General features: G+C 31.9%; 1 protein-coding gene across 1 annotated transcript in view; it reads left to right on the top strand.

The window, feature by feature from the left end:
- The first annotated feature begins 1,225 nt into the window (after positions 1-1,225).
- LOC128988464 (uncharacterized) overlaps positions 1,226-16,864 on the top strand; it is a 37,572-nt gene continuing 21,933 nt past the window's right edge. Inside the window, exon 1 of the mRNA XM_054409769.1 lies at positions 1,226-1,303. The gene's annotated coding sequence lies outside the window, so the exon portion shown is untranslated. The remainder of the gene's footprint in view (positions 1,304-16,864) is intronic.

The following is a 16,864-nucleotide window of genomic DNA, read 5'->3' as shown; positions in this document are numbered from 1 at the left end:
CACAAGCACAAATAGAGTACTGTACACTACAGGTTGTAGGTCTACTAAGTGAGCGATAAAAAAAATACATGTCAATAATAGTTGATTAATGAAGTGCACTGGAATCACACCAGGAAAATTAATTTCTAACCTTTACTAGCATAAAACCAATAGTTTACTTTTAACGTATAACTCTTCGATATTTGGGAATTACCGTGATGTATCTTATTAAAATAAATTTCCAACTACACTAAACCTCAAAGATAACTATGCATCAATGCAAATCAGCTGATCGGCAATAAAACAAAGACACAGGTATACCAACGTATAACTATGCATCAATGCAAATCAGCTGATCGGCAATAAAACAAAGACACAGGTATACCAACGTATAACTATGCATCAATGCAAATCAGCTGATCGGCAATAAAACAAAGACACAGGTTAAACCAACGTATAGGCTTGTTTTGTCGTTAAAATGTGTCTCACAATACGTTTAAGTTGGGTTGCATTAGATATATAACCCCCTTTATTATGATAATATTCTTTATGCTAGAGCTTATGATTCTCATTATGATTCTTATTCTCATAGTTTGCTGGGTGGACACTGCATTGAATGAGCCACCCACTTCAAGAGGTAATCTTCTTGCTTTCGTGAAAACAAGAAAGTTGTCCTTAAGGTCCTGTTTAAGTTTTTTTAAAGATAAAGGTTAATAATATTATTTATTCCAAAATAAAGGTTTTGTATAGAAAAAGAGCAAGTTAAATAGCCTACAGTATTTACTTTTTCAGGGGGTCTATATATATATATAAATAATTCAACTATAAATTAAATAAGGTCTTGATACAATAATTGTATTAATCAAAACCACATATAGTAGTTAATTCAATTAATAATTAATTAATTAATAGTAGTTAATAGTAGTTAACCACCAGTACATTAATTTTGCAACCATTATTGATTGTAACCAATTATTAAACCTAATATATCAATCTCTTCATGTATAAATTGATCACATTATACTATACTCCTTAATCTGATTTAAACATTTAAACCTGATTAAAAGTTTACAAAACACCACCACACAGAGTCATCCTACATTATAAATCCCCAGGGTGAAGAGTGGGAATGATCAGTTCATTAACAGTGGTTGGATATGAATGAGTGGGCAGGCGCGTGCGAGTGTGTGGGTGCGCGGGGGTAGTTTGTGGGGGTGGGGGCTTAGCCCAGTCCAGTAGACGCGAAGCAGAGTGCGCGCAAAGTACTTGTGCGTTTGTGTGTGTTACATAGGATATTTTACAAAAACTCAGCCCAATCTCTCATGTAAGTATGATTGACACCACTATTTAAAAGAAAAATATGTCTAAATATATGATGATAAATGGTAAAGCTTTGATTGAGAATGCATCAGAGAACGAGGAAAGACAAAAAGTCATTGTTTTTAAAGAAAGGACATAAAAGAGGAGTAGGAACGACCAGGAAATGACAAAAAATAAAAGTAGGAAATTTATTTTGCGTTTCAGCTAAATTTATCGCTAAGGAAGGGGTGATTACTTTGCTGCCGTTGTTCTAGATATATAAATACTCTAGCATAAAAAAATAAACACTATTACAAATAATAAATGAAGGTTAAGTGTATTTTGTAAAAAAATATAATCTGGTATTATATGATATATCTTTCTTAAACAAGGATGGGATTCTTCTTCTATTGTTGTTCAAATAGGGGAATGCTCTAGAACTAGAAAGAAACATTAATTTATGAGTATATACTTTATTACGAAGTCAAATATATTAAACTGTATACAACTTACTTATTTTAAAATTAGCTGTAATAACAAATATTGTAGTACTGTACTGTTTGTTATAAGCTTGGACTCAGGGCGGACACTATCTTTTGACAACCCTCAAGAAAGTTATGATCATTGTATTTTCACTGTGATCTCAATGTGAAAAAAAACTTATATGTTTGAAAATAACAACAGTTTTTATAGACAGTGAACCAAAAAGTCAAGTTAAAGTTCAATACTTATAACAACATTTTGTTATTTTAAATTGTGTCAAAAGATTATGCTTCTTACCTAGATCTACAGCTTTCTAGTAAGAACTGTATACATGAATATCAAATACAGTAAATACTATTGTGTTTTCTTGTTCAACTTAAACTAGATACAACTTTGTGGTTTTAATAACCAAACACAACTTAGTGATGATAAAAAATACTATTATTTCTTAGTAAGAGGTTTCAATTCTACTGTCTCATCTACTGCATTGATGAATATAACAAAATGATTTAACAAATTTATGCAGTAAAATATATGCTGCGAGTTAGCTTGATGAACAAACCAAATTTATCTAAGGATACAATATACAAACAATTACTTAGATACATTATTAGTAATTGTGAATACTATATAAAAGTATGTCCATGAGACGTGTTTAGCCTTTTTTCCGCATTCCGTTGAAACAATCGTACTATTGGCAACTGGCAAACAAGTGGTTGATTTAAGGTACCATTAAATTATAGTCGCTGATTTTTTACATGAGCTTAGAACTGAATATTATTTTGTTATAATTGTTAGCTTCCATATTTTTGTCTACGTAACAGTTTTTTGTAATCTGATGCATGGTACATTTTCAAATGAATTAAATACTGTTAATACCGTACGTGTACGGCAGTCTTCTCATTTTTATTATTAAACCCTTTTTAAATCAGTAGGTATAGTAATATAAATTAAATGAGTGGACCAAATAAATAGTTTATTCCATTTTGTTCCATGGTGCTCTTGTTTAATCATTATCTTGAAATAACATTATGGAATTTTTCCTGCACGCTTCTGAGATTTACATTTGTGAACTCTGAAATTAAAATTTTGACGTAATATATATACACTAATAAAAAAATGCATCCTGTTTGTACATAGAAAATACTGCTGGACATGAATGTACAGTATCCTTATATATACTGAAAGACGCTCGCAAATAAAGGCATTTTTATTTATTTATTTATTTATTTATATAATACGTGAAGGCGATTTCTACGAAACACTACCCCTCCGTTAATAATGGACGGATTTTTACAAACGATGTGTCAAAATGAAGTATTGTTTGTGTAGATACCCCCTTTCACCAATTCCTGTAATAAAAGTCTTTGGGCTTTGCTCCACAGGCCATAAAAATCCCAATATATTTCTTATGGATAAAAGATTTTGTTTTAAACGGACGGATAATTTGTATTAATTACAGTTCAATTCAATTCAATTCAATTATTTAAGATGGGGACGCCACTATGTGCGTATTTTAACCCAAATATGAGTGAAGGATGAGTGTAGGATGAGTGGCGCGATCTTGTAGTCTTGTTAGTGACTAAGGCCGACATGTTCCTTAGACACAGCTGTTAATTAATAGCCCATACAGCTAATGGCAACTAAGGGACCTACAGTTTATAGTGGAATCCGAACCACATTTTTCCTTGTAATTTACGAATTGGTCTAATTATTCAGGATAATACTGCGGATAGTTGTTCATATGATACACATAAGAGCGTTCGTTTTCAGTTTCGAAGACTCGTAACATTTCCAATTGACCATACAGAATTCTCTTACCTGTGACTACAAATCTAAGGCGTAAAACTGGGCTCTCATTGCTTTAGAACTAATCTGCTAAGAGCAATTTATTAACTGTAATGGCGAAATAAATAAACGTTTGTTGTAGACGGTTAACCTACTTAACAGTTAATTTATGATACAAAGCCAACTCTCCTACGACTTGGTATAAAGTATACCATTTAATTGATAACTGTTGATAAACATTGCATAATATTGTGTGAAAATGATATCACATAATATTAATAGACTCGACTAATTACTTAACATTGAATCTTAGCAGGAACTGTTAGTTTTGAGATTGATGAGAATTTCAATTTAAGGTACAGTTTTGTATGTAGATATTTATCATAAAAGCCTACCTTTTTAAGCAATTGTCAATTTTCCTCTCCTCCAGAGGGATGGCCCACAAGTAGTAATAAGAAAATCTTTAATCTAAGCATAGTTTAGATGCAAATCAAATAAAAGTATTTACTAGTAAAACACAAAGCCACAAATTTGAACTCAAACTGACAACCGAGTCAAAAATGGCAGCTGTTCAAAGATACATTGAATTATAAGCTACATTCTCTGGGATGAGCCCACTAGAAGTCATAAGAAAATCATAAATGTATGCATAGGTTGATATGCACATTAAATTAAAGGCCTTGTTTAGTAGAATAAAATGCAACAAATTTGAGTTGAAAAATAACAACTGACTGAGAAAAAAATGGCGGCCGTTTAAAGTATCAAAATGATATCTTTAACATCTGCCATTTTTGACTCGGTTGTCGGTTTGAGTTCAAATTTGCGGCATTGTGTTTTACTAGTAAAGATAAAAAAATGCATCCTGTTTGTACATAGAAAATACTGCAGGACATGAATGTACAGTATCCTTATATATAATACGTGAAGACCAAAGAAGACTAAAGACCTTTAGTTTGATTGCATATCAACCTATGCTTACATTTAAGACCTTATATTTATATTTCCAAAGCCAAATTTCAGAAAATGATTGACTCTCAAGTCCCAATCAAAATAATACTTAACATCATATTTGAAGAGCTTTTCAATCTATTTCCAGTGGTACTGTGATTGGAAAATTCGGTTAGAAATAAACAAATGATGGTAATGTTTACGATATTTCGAAGCCTTAAGACACCTGAAATGATATTGATGTTATAGTTCTAGATCGTTATAGTATTTAAACTAATTAGTGATTGTTTTTAAACACAAGTCATAATACTATTAGTATACTGCAGTTTCATAAAGATTATTTATTATTTTTAAATAACCTATTCAACTTAATACATAACCATGATATTGTAGCTCGTAAATGATACATGTAAAAATCTCAGTTCCATGAAATACTGTTAAACAAGTATCCAACCCAAACTATGTTTATATGTTTCCATATCTCATTAGGGGAGGAACATCGAAGTCAGTTATTACGGCCAGTTTTGTTTAATATGTAACACGATCAACTTGTTACCATGCTGTGTTGATCCCCAATATAAACACAAAACAAAACTAATTTGTCACTAACTGGTGTTGTGCGTGTTTAATATCTCTCTTTCTCTCCAACTCACCTCCCCTACCCCTTCTCTCTTCTCTCTACCACTCCCATTTCCATTGTGTTGCTATTATCGGAGTTATTTAATTAACAAAAATCTCCTTGTTACTTCAACTAACGCTCATTAAAATATTATAACTTGTTTCAGCTTCATGGAATAAAGTGTTTGAACTTTTGAACGTGTTTTTTTTTTTATGTTGACACTGTAAAATAATAATTGAATTATTAATATTTTAAAAATAATTTGCAAACTAAGCATTCAGGCTTTGTACATTCTTCAAGTACGGCCTTGGAGGCGGTTGGTATGTTGGTTAGAACCACAGACAAAATAAATAAATACATTGATATACTTGTCTGTGTCAGGACCTTGGGTAAAATCACAAATGGTCAAGCGATTATTCCCTGGCACTGTGATTCGGTGCCTTTATCCGTTGAACTTATGTCTAGAAAACAAAAATATGATAGATATTTATAGTGGTTTGAGATTTATGTTGATTAGATGATTGCTACACAACTTCCTCTCCTCGTCCTTCATATAAAGCTCTAAGATAATTCATTATACAGTACAACGTCAAAAAAATTGGACGTCAAAAATCCGCTCTTGTCCCTAACAGAAAATACAATTTTGTATCGTCTGTTGCAAAAAAGTCTGTCACGAATATTTTTTAAAGCTCAAATATGTAGTGTTTCATGTTTTACTGCACGTTGAGACTCTAATTTTTTGGCTATAAATTTAAAAAAATACAGCTACTTACTTAACTATCAAAAAGTGTTTACTGTATCCCTTTTAGTTCCTTGGCTATACCTATAGTTTAAAATATACCATTTCAACAGATAGCTTCTGGCCCTTTTTAAAGATTATTGAAATTATCAGTGAATTTCCCATTTTTGGAATAATGTGTTACCGTAGTTCATAGTAAGAATTCGACCCGGGACCGATTCACTTTTTAGTTTTGAGGTCCCCCATAGGCCAAAAACACCATCCATTCAAGTTTTATGACTAGGTTTTCACGTCGACAATCTTAGTTTTATTTGTTTTTCTTTCCAAAGGCATTTTTTTTGTTTTGAAAGGGAACGGGCCAAACCCTATAGACTTGTTAATCTAACAGTCGACCTTTTAGCGGATTTCCCTATGGGGAAGTAGCTATTACCGTAGGTGGCACGGTAAGACCTAGACCCGGGACCGATTTACTTTTTCATTTTGATGTCCCTAGAGGCCAAAAACACTATTCGTTCAAATTTTTATATATGTATATATATATATAGTTTTTATAGATTATGTCCGTGAACGCGATAACTTGAGTAATTTTTGTCCGATTTTGATGAAATTTGGTTTAAAGGTGTAAAGCGGGATAAACTTGAATGAGTTCGCGAACCAGTACGATCGGACCATGGGAACGGGGCTTTACGGGGGGTTTTATGGGGTAAAAATTGGTTTTACTCACTTTTGACCCTCATAACACAAAATTTCCCAATTTCTCTTTAGACCTTTTTAAGAGCTTAAAAAAACAAATAATTTAGTATATAAAAGTATTTTTTTCGATTATTAGTAACGGAGAAAATTAAAAAAAATTTAAATTTTAAATTCCCATGTTATTCTTATGGAGAATATTGTAAAATGTTGTAGTTTGCTTGTTTATGAATATATTTTGATCAAATTTGGCAAATTTATTTATTTTGTACTAAGCTATCAATATTTTACTCAAAAACACACTTTATTAGTTTCCTTGTAGCAGCAAACCTAGGTACTCGTTAAACCTAATGTTATTAAAATATATTTAACTGAAAATCAATTCAGACAAATGGAAATTCGCTTAGTCGGCAGGTTTGCTGTGGCGGGGGTATTTGTTAGATAGCATCATTATTTCCCAGCCCAATGACAAATAACATCTGGATTTAGAAAAACTGTCGCTTGGAATTGAACTAGTGACCTTCAGGTTTGAAGGGGAGCGCTATAACCACTCGGCTACCCAGACAATTAAGTCCGTAATTAAAGTTTTAAATATCAGTAAGACTTGTATACAGCTCATGTCCATTTAAAATTTATTTCATTAACTATCTAATGGTTAAGTTCTTAATTGTTGTACCTCATTGTACATGAGAAACATCATAATAAATATTTTACTGACATAATGTTTACGGCCCATTCAAACTATACGTGAAACTCAGGTAAATTTATCACATTATCTAAGTTTTATTACAAATTCTGACATTAAAGTTGGACTAAATAATCAGCCTGAAACATTGTTCGCGTTGATCTACAAAATTAGCCCAAACGCAGGACATCTGTCTTTGTAAGTGGAAGTTTGCGTGATGTCCAAACCGAAACAAACGCCTGTCATTATTACTGTGTATTACTACAATTTGCCATCGTTTGCAATAAGACAAAATTAAAAATATCACCTGACTCCTAAGCGGATTTAGTTTTCAAAAATCGGAAAAATATCTTCTAGCCCGAGACCAACTCTTTTTCGGTTTCTAGGTAGAGGTTCATGGAACGGTCGCTGATACGGGTCGACGGAATTTTATGCCTCTGGAATTGGTAAAAATCTGGTGGTAATATTCCGGGAGTAAAAATCTGAGCCATCCACTCATGAGGGGTTGGGGGGGGGGGGAATTCTGATATGGGTAAAATACATATTTTACATATTTTTACATACTTTTTGAACTCCAGGTAGAGAATGTGCTGGGCTCAGGACACCGATACACCACTAGACGGCAGCGAGCGCCGCGGATGTGGCCACGAATTTCGATACTTTCACAAATGCAAACATTGAGACAGATATTTAATCATTTATTATAATGATAATAGTGCACCTGTTGCTCGAATTCGAGCAATTGCAAAGTATTACGGGTGTTATTTCAAAACTAATAACAGTCATAATTTCCGATTATCGTACCTACTTAAAAGAATCAACCACGAATCCTAGAAAAATACCGGTATGGATCATAAACATTAACAAATGACGTTGTTGGCCCGAATCATATACCAATAGCATTAACATATGTTTTGGCAGTTCCATTATGCAATTTTAAATAATGTTTATTTTCGGGCCAAAAACGTTATTTGTTTATGTTTATGATGATCCATACCGGGTCTTTTCTAGTATTCGTGGAATCAACTCAAAGATAATGTAATCAGTCACTCCACTCCAGTTATCGAAACTGAAAACGAACGCTCTTGTGTGTATAATGTGTTTACTATGAACAGCTGTAATTAATACAAATTATTCGTCCGTTTAAGTAAACAAAATCTTTTATCCATAAGAAATACATTGGTATTTTGATGGCCTGTGGGGAAACCCCAAGGATTTTTATTACAGGAATTGGTGAAAGGGGGCATCTACACAAACAATACTTAATTTTGAAACATCGTTTATGAAAATCCGTCCATTATTAACGGAGGAGTAGTGTTTCGTAGAAATCGCCTTCACGTATTATATGTATATAAGGATGTGTTTGAAAAATATACGCTTGATCGGAGAAACCCTAATTTTGATTTTGTAATTGCATATGTCCGATCTTTGTAAGAACAAAATTCTATTTCCCCCAAAAGGTCTACTCCGAGAGCCTTCCTCCTCGGAGTGACCCTCCACGATCACTACACCCAGGACTACTAACATAGAGTTAGAATAGAAGAAATATGACAATCAAAACAATAGGACTGTACATTGAACGACAGTAAAAAGTAAATACTAAAAAGAAAGGCACATTAAAAGGGAATGCTCTTTCCATACATTGACTAACGAGCTCATTGTCAAGGTTTGTATTATTGTCCACAGAGACGTTATTTTTTGTAAAATACCTTAGGTTATATATTTAATCTTTTAACTGAAATGTTTCTTTCTATGCCATGAAAGAACATATACTTATATACTGGTATATTTTTCTTTGTGGTTTGAGTATTGAGGAAGGAACAAACAAAGGGGAAGGAGCAATATATGGGACCCCTATTTTGAAACCTACCATTATTTTTGATGTAACAGTAGCTCTCTCATCGAATCATAAATACAAACGTATGATTAAATCTAGTTTTTTTACAATGAAAATACTTATAAGTTGAATATTTTTGTCAAAACAAAAGGCAAGTTTTCACTCCAATATATTTCAACCAACTTTCACTGAAAGAAAGGAAACTTCAGCAAACTCGAAGTTTAGCCAACCGATCTCTGGCACCACAATGTTATCAGAGGTTTCCGGCAAACTTCGCACTTCTTCTTTATTATATATAAAATAATAACGACACAAACTGTAAGCTCAACGTACAACTAATACAGATGGTGTGTATTAAATTATGGAAGTGTTATCAAAACTGACAACCATGTCTATTTACTGCCTCGTTTGTAAATATACGAAACGATTTAATTATCTTATTGGCGATACAACATTTATCCCATTTACAACATGTGCAAGATATCACCATAATGCAAATAAACAATTGTACTCCTATTGAGAATAGTTTATGTCCTCAGAGCCACAGAAAACATACTACTATAGCCTACTATATAAGGTTATATTATTATGTTTTCTGTGTCAGAGCCTAATATTGCAATCAAGAATATTTTAGAGATTTTTTCAGAGATAATTTTCAACGGTATAAAGGGTATGGCCAACCAAAAATTCTCATAACACCCCAGTTAACTTTTTAACGCGTTGTAGTAGGAAAACCAAACTCGGCACATATTTACAACATAAGAAATTGCACTTTTTCATCAAAGTTAAAACTTTGCTCCAGCCCCTAATGAGGGGTCACATGATAAGTGTTTACATTTGAAAATTTGGGGCTGCCCCCAAATAATTTATTAATTTGAATTAAGCTATTTGTAGATCTTTAAATTCGTAAATTCAATTGACTTATATATACTAGTTTTATTATGTTAACTGATGTGAAACAAAAAAAACATACATTTGAAAAAAAACTGAGTATTTTTTAACATTTAAAAATACGATTGAAGCTATTTAACTATGATTTAATTTTTAAAGTATATCCAAATTAGAATCAAACAAGAGAGGAATATATTTGTTTCGGAACTTTAGGAGGAAGTAATACTTTAGGTAATATTTTGTGTAAAGAGGTTAAACTGTAACCTTCGACGTAAACGTAGATACAGAATAATTTAACACAGCAGGTCTCGTGTGTGGGAACAAAGTGTGATAGAAGAACAAAGAACATTTTCTAATTCTTCCTTTGCTATTGTTTAAATACAAAGCCTCTTTCAAAACGATAGGGTAATTAAACCCGCAACATTTACTAATTAGCTTAAATTGTCCTAGGAGTTAGCAAACTAAGTCTTGTAAAGCTATATTTCGTACTATAGTAGTGACTATAGGACAATCGTAGTTTTTGAAAACAAAACAATTTTACAGCAGTGTTTTTTTTTTTTTATTTTTTTTATTAGAAGGTTGAATTATTGTTTGATATTCGTTAAAGCGGAGAATGTTAATCAACCCAAAAAGACCAATAATTACTTTTTGATTTCTAGAGACATTTACCTGCAGCTCAAAGTAGGATTGGAAACCATGTTTTGTATCTTGTTTGGTTACAAATTCAACTGAAAGATCAGATCTTCAAATTTAAATACACATCCAAACCGTTATAAATAAAGTTGATCAGAATCTCAATGGGGTGTCACTTTTTTAGGTCCCATTCGTCACTCCACTAAATCATAAGCTTTACAATGACACCTTAATCGTAAAATGCAGTAATGTAAGATTGTTTAAACAATTAGACTTAATGAGGTAAAATACAAATAAATGTGCCAAACACCATGCACAGTAAAAGTATAAGCCGATTAGGGATATTTAACAAGACACGGTTGACTGGCCAGCCTGTTAACGTCAACATTATTTATGAACTGGCTAAAATCCAAACCGGCTGGTTTATTCAATATATTTTTAAGAGTTAATCTATTTATAAAAACTAAACTACGACCAGAAAAAAACTGAAAAGCTTAACAGTATTTCTTTTATCCACATACTTATCTACTACTCCGTACTTATCTACAATATTGCTTATCCGTGTTTGTGTTGCGCTTTTTTTATGTATGTATGCCATTCAATTTGTGTTATTTATGTTTAGTTTTGTGTATGTTTTATGTATATTTTCCTATTTTACTATAGTAAAGAGTCCAAGTAGACCTGATTAGACCAGCATAATTAGTCAAAATCGATCGTCCTTTTATTTTAGCGAATTTCCCTATAGGGAAGAAGCTATTACCGTAGGTGGCACGGTAAGACCTAGGCCCAGGGTTTTCTCATTTTTAACCCTTAAAATAGAAAATATCCCAATATTCTAGACCTTTTTAAAGATATTAAAAAAGCAAATGATTTATATCAAAGTGTTTTTGTACGGTCATTGTCAACGGAGAAAATTAAAAAAATTTGAATTTAAAATTTATGTGTTATTCTTACGGAGAATATTGTAAAATGTTGTAGTTTGCTTGTTTATATTTTGATTAAACTTGGTAAATGTATTTTTTTTTATACTAAGCTATTAATATTTTACTAAAAAAACACACTTCTTTTAGTTTCCCTGTAGCAGCAAACCTTCTTGTTAAGCCTAATGTTATTATGCCTGTTATTTTTACCTCCTTTTAAATGTTTGTAATATAGGTGATAATGTATCAAAATGTGCTAGAAGACTTGTTTATCATACCGTAAATCAATTTTCAACTATTGTAGTATGATAGGAGAAGGTCTGTGGTGAAAAAGAAACATATTCAGATAGCATTACAACAATTAAACACCAAAGGAACAAGAGAGGAGGTGCAAGACAAGCTTCCAAATGGAGATTTAAGGAGAACAATGAACTAATCCTTCCCCAACGTTTACTTTAACATTAACCTCTTTCTGACTATAGCTTAACCTTTTTAAATATTCAAGACATATGTAGATTAAAAGAACAACTTAAACGGTGTTCCTATTTTTTTACTGTAGAATATGGTAAATACATTTTATGTTCAATATGATGTAGATCACTGGAGTAAATTCAAGTAACTAGCATATAGTTATTTGTTGGAACAAAAACAAAAATGCTCCTAATTTTGTAATTAAAACTCAATTTTCACAAAGAAGGTGCTAAAAGAATAAGAATGAAATACCGAGAGATGTGTTTAGTTTGACGATTTAATTACCATAGATGTTACAGTAGTTGAGTCAAACGATTTATTTTGAGAATCCTGGTGTTGGATTTTTTAAGACAATCTCTAGTAGTTTTATCTAGTTGCTAAGTAAATAACGGGTTTACAGATTTAAACGACGACCTTTTCTTAGAAAACTATATCTTTCATTGCTTTCTCAAATGACTTTGAGAAAACTATTTAAATAGTTACCTGCACTTAAAACATCAACTTTTTTGAAAGGTTTCGATATGGAACATCCTTTTAAATTATTGTGAATAATGTAATAATTCAAATCAGGAGTAATATTTTAGCTAAAATACCGCTTCCAATCATAATAAATCACAGGTAATTAGATGTTCAAGGCATTTTTATCAACTTGTTTAAACGATGTCTTTAAACATATATACTTCTCAATATACTTCTAATAAGAAAGCTACTGTACAAACTATATACATACATCTAAAAAAGCCATGTAACGAAGTCTTTGTGTTGGTAACAATAGTGCCTTTGTGGCAACAAATGACTTTATTGTGTACGTTACCTTGGGTCGCTAGAATATTAAATTGTAGGTCGAACTGCAATTTACACTCAAACAACAATTAAAATCACCTTGTGGCTATTTATCATAGAATGCCTCCACAGAGAGATATTTTTACCTACGACCGTTTTTTAAAGTAGCCATTTCAGTTCAGTTCTTAGAATTCAAAAGTTTCACTTAACAGCTGTTTACTTTCATAACAGCATAGTTTCATTTCATAACAGCATAGTTTTTCTCATAACAACACGGGTAACGGACCAATGAGATTCAAGGATTGAGAGAAAAGAAGTACAATTGTAATACTTCGAACGTCAACTAATCAGCTGATCAGCTGATCAGTTGACAATTTTAATTGTTGATCCGGCTTGTTCCTGTTGATACTCGCGTATTCTTAACCTAAGTTGGTGGAAGGTAAATGAAGGTTGATTTTAAAATATCAGTTAGTGAAAGTGATGTTGACGAGATAGAAATGAGAGCACAAACTGTTTGTGCTAATCTTTTGCCACCAAAATCAAAACAAAGGTACCATATGCAATTACATACCAGCAATTCATTAAATGGACGAAACAAAATAAGGTTAAATTGATAAATGTAAATGTTCTTCTGGTTTATTTTGTAAACCTCTTAACCACTTTTTCACCCAACTCGTTGTGGACCACATATTCGATGCTGAGATCTAACTGTAAATTAACTGTTTCACCATATTATTCAGTTGTAAAAATATATGCAATATATACCTAATTGTACCTGATACAGTATTTATGGTAAGAATGCTGCTGGCAGAACCTATTGCCTGAAAAAGTAACGTATTATTTAACAAAGTTTTACAAACACGTAATTACAGGAAATCAGCTGATTATACAACAAGTCGTTGCATCACTTTCAGTGGCAATGACAATACACGAAAACATAACCTCTCTAAAAAGTTATCAGTAGTGATTGTTAGTAATTAAATCCAGATTTATAGTAATTAAAAAACGGTCGTAGGTAAAGTAGGGTACGCAACTCACGTTAATAGTCTTTACGACACTCGTAGAAGTTTTTAAGGCACTCTCCAAGGCTCGTGCCTAAAATTTTCTACTCGTGTCGTAAAGACTCAACGCAATCGATACGTAAACTACTATTACTTCATACCTTATGCTACATTGACACCTGATTGATGTAATTTATCGCATACATCATTGATTTAGGTGGAATTGTCAGAATTAGAACCCGCGGATGCAGGCTGGAAGATATAGCCATAATTTTTAGCCAACCAATGCAAGTTTACTCATTAGGAATCTTGGCAAATTGTACAAAAAATTAACTTCCAATGGTACAAAGCTTAAAACTATTAAGCAGGTGGTTTTAATATTTTGCTCTACATTGATGCGACGATTTACTTCACGGAAAAGCGTAGAAAATTCTTTATGTTTAAATAGATTAGTGGTCGCCTTTGGTTCGAATACTTGACCAAAATATGTATTGTGCAAACTACTCTATTTTCACCCCACGCTGTAAACAAAACATGTGATTGGAATTTCTTCCAATTTTTTTTTAATTTTCTGTTTATATTTATTTGTTATTTCGTCACCAGCATGGCAACCCGTAAGGCCCATATAATCTTTTTATTTTAAATTAATCTTTTATGCTAATTTTTTTGTCTATTTTAATTTTATAAATGGATTCTGAACATCTACCGGCAAATATTTTCATTTAGTATGCGTAGATTTTCCCCGCAATGCACACGAGCTGAGAAAAAGTTTTAAAGAAACACTTTTGCCTATTAATATATAGATACCACCAGAGAAAATGGTAGTATAGTTGATAAATATTTCTACTCGGATTTGAGTAAACTAACGTTTATATTGGTTGACATTTAGCAACATGATTTGCTTCATTAAATTACATTATCTTAATAAAATAGTTTTAAAAGAAAACGTGAATAATGAATAATGAATAATGAATAATGAAGTTTATTTCCCACAAAAAACCACAATATAACAATACATGAGATGTAGAGAAATAGAACTGGCTACTTGATCCAGTAGTGTAACCAGTTTGCTTAAACTAACTTATCGGCTAACATGACGTTGTAATTTATGGTCTAGCATCTGTTATAAAACATTGAATTCCGCCTGAACTGTGCATCTGATGGACAAAACAAGAACTGTTTTAATAAAGAATGAAAGTTATTACAACAGGATATTATTGATATAATTTATGTCCTGCTGAGAAGAAAGCCAAATTATCGTTGCTTTGCTAAAATGCTTTAAATTTAAACTATTCTTTATTTGAAGTGGTAGATAATTATAGTATTTTGGACCTAGATATTGAAAAGAGTGACGAAAAATAGCTTTATTTACTTTGGGTAGTTTCAGAGTATTATTGGTAATGCTTCTTGTTATGTATGTGTGTGTAATATTTGGTATGACGTTAACTCTGTTTCCACTTCGAACAAAAAACAGTCTAAGAACTTTGAAAACAAAAAGGTGCTGTATGGGCAAAATTTTTAACTGTTGGTAGAGTGGAAATGAACTTGTTCTTTTAGGTTGTTTCAAAATTATCCGCATAAAAAAGTTTTGTGTTGTTCTTAATCTATTTATCAAGGTTTTATAAGTTCCTCCCCAGCATGGCAAGGCATATTGCAATCTTGAGTTGATTAGTGCAAAGTATAATGTTCTCAAAAGTGATTCGTTACAAAAATTTCTTAAAAAATAAAATTTTCTTATTTGTGTTCGTATCTTAGCATGTAGATTTAATATATGAGGTTCGAAGGTGACTTTTTCATCGAGTAGAACTCCTAAATATTTTATAGATTTTACTTTTTCTAACGGCTGGCAATTACATAGTTGTGGACTGCAATTTGAGGAGTGAAAAATTAAAGGAGATGGCAATTCAAAACCGGTTGAGTGGAAATTAACAAATTTGGTTTTGTTTACATTTACCTGCATTCTATTGATCAAACACCAATTTCTTAAAAGTAAAAGATCATCGTTTATTAAATTTTCCATCAACATCAAATCGTTTTGTGTGTAAAAAAGAGCAATGTCATCAGCAAAAGCAAAGATATTTCCGTTAAAAGGTAGATTTAATAAATCGTTGATGAACACTAAAAATAAAATACCTGAGGTCGTTGACCCTTGGGGCACACCCGTTTGTACAATGAGAGGATTACTGTAGTCATTGTTTATTTTTACTTGTTGCCTCCTATTTGTGATGAAACTCTTAAACCACTCAAAAGCTGTACCTCTTATTCCTACGTTTTGCAATTTATTTAAAAGAATGTTGTGATTTACCATGTCAAAAGCTTTTTTAAAATCAATAAATAGACCTGTTGTTTTCAGTTTTGAGTTTAATCCTTGGAAGATGTGATCGGTTACTGCCAATAAAGCACTTTCTGTTGACCTGCCTTAAAACCAAACTGCTTATTACTGAAAAAATGTGTTTTATTTAAAAAAATTTCAATTCTAATCATCATGAGCTTCTCGAGTATTTTAGAAAAAACTGAAAGTAAGCTAATGGGTCTGAGATTTTCTAAATTAAAAGAATTATTTTTTTTCAAAATGGGTACAACTAAACTTAATTTGAGTGTCTCTGGAAAAATACCTTTGTTGAAACTCATATTAAATATGTATTCTAAAACAAGAGATATTTCGTCAATTATATGTTTAAGTAAACTAACACTGATGCCATCAAAGCCAGTAGATTTTTTGTTCTTTAAATTACTAACAACTGACTTTATTTCATGCACTGTAGTTGGTGCTATAAAAAACGTTTGTGGACAGATGTACATAGGAGGTAGAATTGCTGCAGGGAAAGTGATTGGTTGTCCAGCCTGTATTGAGACAAGGTGGTTGTTTATTTCCTGGGCGATAAGGCCAGGCTCTGTTATCAGTGTCCCATCGTTTAGCTCAATCCTATCAATGTTCTTATCTTTTACATTTCCAGTCAAGTTATTAATGATTTTCCATTGTTGGGCAATATTACCATTACATTCTTGAAGTTTATTTGAATAATATAAGTTTTTTGCTGTGTCAATGTCAACTTTTAAATTGTCTGTAAATCTTTTGAAATAGGTGTTGAAAGCAG

This window comes from Macrosteles quadrilineatus, unplaced genomic scaffold (genome assembly GCF_028750875.1).
Source record: "Macrosteles quadrilineatus isolate MER2022 unplaced genomic scaffold, UCM_ALF_1.0 Scaffold_3__2_contigs__length_128488019, whole genome shotgun sequence".
Classification (NCBI taxonomy): domain Eukaryota; kingdom Metazoa; phylum Arthropoda; class Insecta; order Hemiptera; family Cicadellidae; genus Macrosteles; species Macrosteles quadrilineatus.
Note: the sequence above shows the minus strand (reverse complement) of the source record. Positions and strands in the feature narration are given on the sequence as shown.